This window comes from Chiloscyllium plagiosum, unplaced genomic scaffold (genome assembly GCF_004010195.1).
Source record: "Chiloscyllium plagiosum isolate BGI_BamShark_2017 unplaced genomic scaffold, ASM401019v2 scaf_737, whole genome shotgun sequence".
NCBI lineage: Eukaryota > Metazoa > Chordata > Chondrichthyes > Orectolobiformes > Hemiscylliidae > Chiloscyllium > Chiloscyllium plagiosum.
In genome coordinates this window covers 8162-14901 of record NW_025214666.1, presented here as the reverse complement: position 1 = coordinate 14901, position 6740 = coordinate 8162, and the positions used below count along the sequence as shown (strand labels likewise).

The window sequence follows — 6740 nt, the reverse complement described above, 5'->3', positions numbered from 1 at the left end:
CCCTAGTTCTGTACTCCCCCACTGCAGGGCAAATATCTTGTCTATTTACCGTATCCATGCCCAGCCTGATTTAAAAAATCTCTTTCAGGTCACCATACAGCCTCTCAGCCTCTGACGCTTCAGGAAAACAGCCTATCCAACCCTGGCAACATGCTATAATTCTTTTCTGATCTCTTTAAAGTTTAAGAACATCCATCTGATAGGAAGGAGAACAGAATTATATGGAATATTACTTCAGCAATTTTTGCAATGTCCTGTACAGCCCCTATACTCAATGCTCTGACCAATAAAGACAAGCAGACCAACTGCCGCCTTCACTATCCTATCTACTTGCTCCACTACTGTCGAGGAACTATGAACCTGCACTCCAAGGACTCTTTGTTTAGCAGCACTCCCCAGGAACTTACTATTAACTGTATAAATCCTGATAAAGTTTGCTTTTCCAAAATGCAGCAGCTGGCATTTTTCTAAACTGAACTCCTTATCTCATTCACCCATCTGATCCAGATCCTCTTGTACTCTGAGGTAATCTTTTCACTGTCTACTACACCTCCCATTTTGGTGTCATCTGCAAACTTACTTACAATACCTCTTATGTTCACATCCAAATCATGGATATAAATGGCGAAAAGTAGTGGATCCAGCACCGATCCTTGTGACACCCCACTGGTCACAGGCCTCCAGCCTGAAAAGCACCCTCTGCCTTCGACCTTCAGGCCAGCTCTGTACTCCATGCGATCTAAACTTGCTGACCAGTCTCCCATGAGGAACCTTGTCGAACACATTACTGAAGTCCATGTAGATCATGTCCATGCTCTGACCTCAGCAATCCTCTTTGTTACTTCTTCAAAGAAACTGAGTCAAATTCATGACGTATGATTTCCCATGCACAAAGCTGTTATTAGTATCCAGGATTTAACTCTGTACATTGGGGTCTGCCTTGCCCAGTTATAGATGTTAATAATCTGGATGAAGTTCAAGTACACCAGCATTTTGTCAGTGACTCTGCATTGAGTCTTGTTAATGTCACCAACACAGGTGAGTTCCTTTAGAAAGGCAGTCCCTGCATCCCTTGCCCACCAGGAAATAGTGTAAGTGTCTTTACCTCTGGACTAGGAGGATCAGGTTCAGAGTAGAGTGACAGCATCTTTGAAGAGGCTGATTAGTAACCCTGTCCAAGCCACCAGGCCATGCTGTCTCCCAGCTGTCCCTGCCTGTGCCTTCAAACAGAACCTTCCTGTAGTTTCTCTCCTGTCGGACTCTCCCATTGCTCAGTTTGTCCAGGATCCCCTCCTGCAGCTGCACTGCTTCTGTCCCTCACTGACCTGTCCATCCCCCAGTGTCCTCCGCATTCATTCATTGTTAACAATCCCATTGTCCCAGTCCTCCACCCCTGCCCCCTCCCGTCGATAGAGACGGCTCAGTGGTTAGCACTGCTGCCTCACAGCACCAGGTACCCGGGTTCGATTCCGGCCACGGCGACTGTCTGTGTGGAGTTTGCGCATTCTCCCCGTGTCTGAGCGGGTTTCCTCTCACAATCCAAAGATGTGCAGGGCAGGTGAATTGGCCATTCTTAATTGCCCATAGTATTAGTTACATTAGTTAGGGGGAATGGGTCTGTGTAAGTTACTGTTTGGAGGGTCAGTCTGGACTTGTTTGGCCGAAGGGCCTGTTTCCATACTGTCGGGATTCTGATATATTGGTCAGCAGCTGCTGTCAATCACCCAGACTTCTGTATGATCGGGAGCACGTGCTGTAGGAGGGGAGACCAGTGCAAAGGTGCAGTGATGGCCAATTGTGGGACTGTGTACAGCACAGGTCAGTGCCTGGGAAGGAGGCTGTGGGTGTAAGGGATTAATCTATCATCCCTCTGGGAGCAAGACCCAGAGGAATGGCTCCCTTCTTTAAAGGGATCAGACTGTCAGTGGTGCAGCGTTTTGCAGAAAGTTATCAGAACTCTTTTGTGAAGGTTCAGGGTTGTTATGGAAAGCGACAAGGATGGGCCTGCAATTAGAATTCTAATTTGGCTCATTTTAGTAAGATGGGTCTTGGCCAGAGTGTGCAGGAAGCAGTGTATGCAGGATAGTTCTCATCAGGAGCTAGGAAACTGAATTCGAAGAGAGAGTGTGTGAGAACTGGGTGTGGAGGAAAGGAGTGGGGGAATTGGTTTGGATTTCAGTTCACAGATGAGAGAAATTGTGAGACTGAGGCTTAAAGCTTTGGGGGAACAAGGAATCGACAGTTTAATACTACAATTGGCTTATGAATTTCCATCCTGCATTAACAGTGGTAACTTGTGTGCTCTGTTGTATGGTACTGAAAGGGTGGATTTGCGGATGAGAAATTCAAATTGAACTTCATGTTCAGATGTGATAGTTACTTGATCCGTGCCACTCTGAATATCATTGGCCTTTTCATCTGGAAGGAAAGGTGAGTATTCTTCCCGTGGGCGAATATTCCAAATCTCAGTGTGACTGCAAAAGTACTGAGACACAGCCAAGTCCACGTCAGCATGGTGAGTGTGGAGAGAGGTTTCATTTGTTTTTGAAAGTCTGAAAAATCATGGCACATTTCCCAGGAACAATTAAGCCACAACTTTGCTTTGTCGAAGGATAAGTCTGTAATTAACCATGCAACCAGAACGACACAAGGATACCTGCACCATGGGAAACACTATGAAACGGGATTGTTGTAAAGGAGTTCGTTCTCGATCATGGATTGTAATCCATTGACATTGTCACGTCGGTTCCAGCACCGTGGGGAAATACGTTGGACAAGTGAGGATTTTATGTTTAGAGCAAAGGAAACTGAGGGGGTTCTTTTCAAGAAGTGTATAAGCCCATGAGAGGCATGGATAAGATGAAAGCACTCAATCTTTTTCCCAGGACCTCAAGGATTGGACGGCTTGATTGGATCAGTTTAAGGTTAGAGGTGAAAATATAAAAGGGAAGCTGAGGGGCAATTGTTTTACACAGAGGATGGTATGTATATGGAATGAGCTGCCAGTGGAAGTGGTTCAGGCAGGAGCACTCACAACAGGTAAAAGACATTTGGACAAATACCTGGATAGGAAAGGGTCAGAAGCAAATGGGCCAAGTGCAGGGAAATGGGGTTAGTGTGGATTAACATTCTGGTCGGCATGGGCCAGTTTGGGCCAAAGGGCCTGTCTCTGCTGTCGGATTCTATGTCTCTAAGTGCATTTGCTATTTCTCCCACTAACTCTGTTTGTATCCTGGGATGTATTCCATTTGGGCAATGAGACTTGTCTACCTTTAGCTCCATTAGCGTGCCCAGCTCTAATTCTTTCAAGATAATGGTTATTATCTAGGTCGTCACCTTCCTTAGTCTCCTTATCAATTACTGCCATGCTCTTAATATCCTCCACTGTGAAGACTGACTGTCGTGTACTCATATTCCTGAACCCTGCTGGATAGCAATAACTAAGTACAGAACTCTGAGAGGTCTTCTTTGAGTCTTTATTGATGAAACATGGCAGTTACCTGGATAGTGGACATGGAGAACACTTCCAGGCAGCAACAGGTAACTCCCCGCCTGTCCGATGTGCCGCTCCCATTCTTATACCTTTGTGGTTTGGGACTTTGAATAGAGACTGTCTCTCAGTATTATCCCCATGGCAACGGCAGTTAGAAAGTATCGTTCAGTTCAGTACTTTGTGGTTAAACCACACACCCCTCCCCCACGCCCCCATGGCTCCCTCAAGTATCTGACAGGCGCTTCAGTTTCAATGGGGCTGTCTATCAGGGTTCTGATGTGGAGGAGCCGGGGTTGGAGTGGTGTGGACAAAGTTAAAAACCACACAACACCAGGTTATAGTCCAACAGGATTATTTGGAAGTACAAGCTTTTGGAGGGTGCTGTGATTTTTAATTTGATCAGGATTATCTCTATGGTAACAGTTAAGTGCTTCAACAATTACAGAGGCCATATGTTCCCCACAAAATAGGTTCCCCTCTAGTAGTGTAAACTGCTATTCTGGCCCTGGGGGTAGCTGCTCATCACTTTTCTCCCCAAATCCCATCTAGCTTTCTGTTGATCATTAAAGTTTTTCTAATCTCCTAGTTTCTCCTTGGTCTTTGGCAATTTGTATGCATTCTATTTCAGTTTGATGGACTCTTATTTCCTAAGGCACCCATGGCAGATTATTCCTTTTCCTACAGTCCTTCCTTTTCACTGATATATACTTTTGCTGAGCACTTCAAAAAATTGCTTTGATATTCCCGCACTAACCGTCAACTTTCCCACCATCAAGTCTTTGTTTCCAGTCTACATTCGCCAACTCCTGCCTCATCCTCTTGTAGTCTCCTTTTGTTTAAGCACTGGATCTTGGGAGTCGATCTAATCTTCCAGCTTTCCATCTGTGTTCTAAGTTCAACCAGACTGATCAGAAGTCTTTTATCAGATTACAAGGTGAGGCGATGTTTCCTGTGTGTTTTGGTTTTCATTGTCAGTGACCTTGACTTTGTAATAAAGTACAGGATAGATATTCACAACAGCGTACTCTGGACGCTGCGAATGTACGACGCAATCTAAAACCATAAATCACTGTCTCCCCTCAGTTTAAAATTGCAAAATCATTATCTCCTACACACTCCCTCACTATCTAAGCTTGGAACGCTAATCCACCTGACTATCTGTCATTTTCCGAAAATCTCATTTGGTGAAGGTGGTGATTTTTGGATTCAGCTTCCCAGTTATTACCATAAGAAGATAAGCACTGGGCACTGGAGAACCAGCCCCACCATTTAATACGGTGATGATTGAGCTCACATCGGTCTCAGATGAATTTTCCCGCCTGCTCTCTCTCATCCTTCATCTCATTGCAAATTCAACATCTGTATCTCTTCATTAAATTGGCTCATTGTCGTCGACATCCACCGCAGTTTGAATAGGGAATTCCACAGATTCACAACACATCGAGATAAGTACATTCCTCCTCATGAGAATAGAATAGAGTCCCTATAGTGCAGAAACAAGGTATTTATCCATCGAGTCCACACCAACCTATGATGAACATCCCATTCAGACCCACTCATTCCCTGTAACATTGCATTTCCCATTGGTAATTGTCTAACCGGCACGTGCATGGACACTGTCAGCAATTTAGCATGGGAAATCCATCTAACCTGCACATCTTTGGACTGTGTGAGGAAACTGGAGAACTGCACGAAACCATGCAAACATGGGGAGAATGTGTAAACTCCACACAGTCATCTAAGGTCCCTGACGCTGTGAGGCAGCAATGCTAGACACTGAGCCACCTCTTCTTAAAACCTACTGCGCCTTATTAAACTCCCTATCCCCCATTTGCCTGAATCTATGTTCCTTCCGTCAGAAACCAGGTTGTCTAAGCGGGTGTCTCAGTAAATCCCAGTGACAGCCCACATGTCCCGTGTGTCTGAATGGGGCTCCGATACACAACATCCTCCATCCCACACTTTTCATTTATGTTCTCGAGACAGGGCACCAGTGCCTGCATGAGGACTGCAACTCCCAAATTCCGAGGCAGGGACCACACGTCTGTGGGGAAACCTGGTACTGCACAAGTACAGAATGTGGGTGAGTTTTGGAGCGTGTGCTTTGGGGTAACTAGTGGAAAGTATTTCTCACTGTCATTGTCTGGAGGAGGAACGTATTTGCTTGTAGTATTGATCTGTTGGAGGGTCAAAGTGTCACCACACCACATAGGACAAAGTTACATTCCCAACTTGTCATAACACTGGAATCTACCAATGAGAAACAAAGAAGGATGTGACCCATTCTCCCAGACGGAAGGTTCCTCTTCTGTCCAGGATCTGCCACCTCCCTTTCTGTTTCCTTTTGTTTCATTCTGCTGTTACATTATTGACTTGCAACAACTGAAAGGAAAGGAAGTGAACCCAGAAAGGGTGCAGAGTCTAACCAGGGACAGGAAGTGGTGGCATAGACCTGTTTATCAACAACTCCATGAGAATGGGGAGGGTGTACATTAGGGCGTAGTAGAGTCAGAATGGTGGGAGAGAGTAAGTGGGCTGGAGGGTTACAGCTTTTGGGGAAGAAAGGGGAAAACGATATTCCAGAGAAACTGGAATTGTCTGTTCTGAATTTCTAACCTGTACATATTCCTTTATACAGGGTGCTAGATGGTGAAGATTTGCAGACTGAAATCTCAAAATCATGAGGAGATTGTGATGAATTTAACCAGAATTTGAAGAACCAAAGATGGAGAATCACTTGGCCAAAATCCTGCAACAGTCTCCTGCAACACGGCATTGTTGGTCTATCTGCACCAAATGGACTGTGCTGAAAATGTGTTGCTAGAAAAGCGCAGCAGGTCAGCAGCATCCAGGGAACAGGAGAATCGACGTTTCGGGCATAAGCCCTTCTTCAGGAATGAGGAAAGTTTGTCCAGCAGGCTAAGATAAAAGGTAGGGAGGAGGGACTTTCTCCCCAAATGGACTGTGAATGGTACAAGACAGCAGCTCACTACCATCTTCTCAAGGGTAACGAGAGATGGGGAATAAATGCTGGCTGAGCCAGTGATGCCCATATCCTGGAAACGGTTTCTATCTCGAGTTGCTGAAACCCAATTGATGTTACTGCAAGATGACGAGGGACGCTGAGTGTATCCTCCAGGAGCCAGCACCATCACGTTACTCCTGCATACACCCACAGAGTAACACAGCAACGCCACTGGAACAAAAGGCAGTGAAGCCCAAGCAGGACTTAGATATAGTTGTTTCG

General features: G+C 45.5%; 1 long non-coding RNA gene across 1 annotated transcript in view; it reads left to right on the top strand.

The window, feature by feature from the left end:
• Window positions 1–6169, top strand: part of LOC122547971 — a 9909-nt gene extending 3740 nt beyond the window's left edge. The window contains exons 2-3 of the long non-coding RNA XR_006311134.1: window positions 5476–5576; window positions 6132–6169. This is a non-coding gene — a long non-coding RNA (uncharacterized LOC122547971). The remainder of the gene's footprint in view (window positions 1–5475; window positions 5577–6131) is intronic.
• Window positions 6170–6740: the final 571 nt, after the last annotated feature.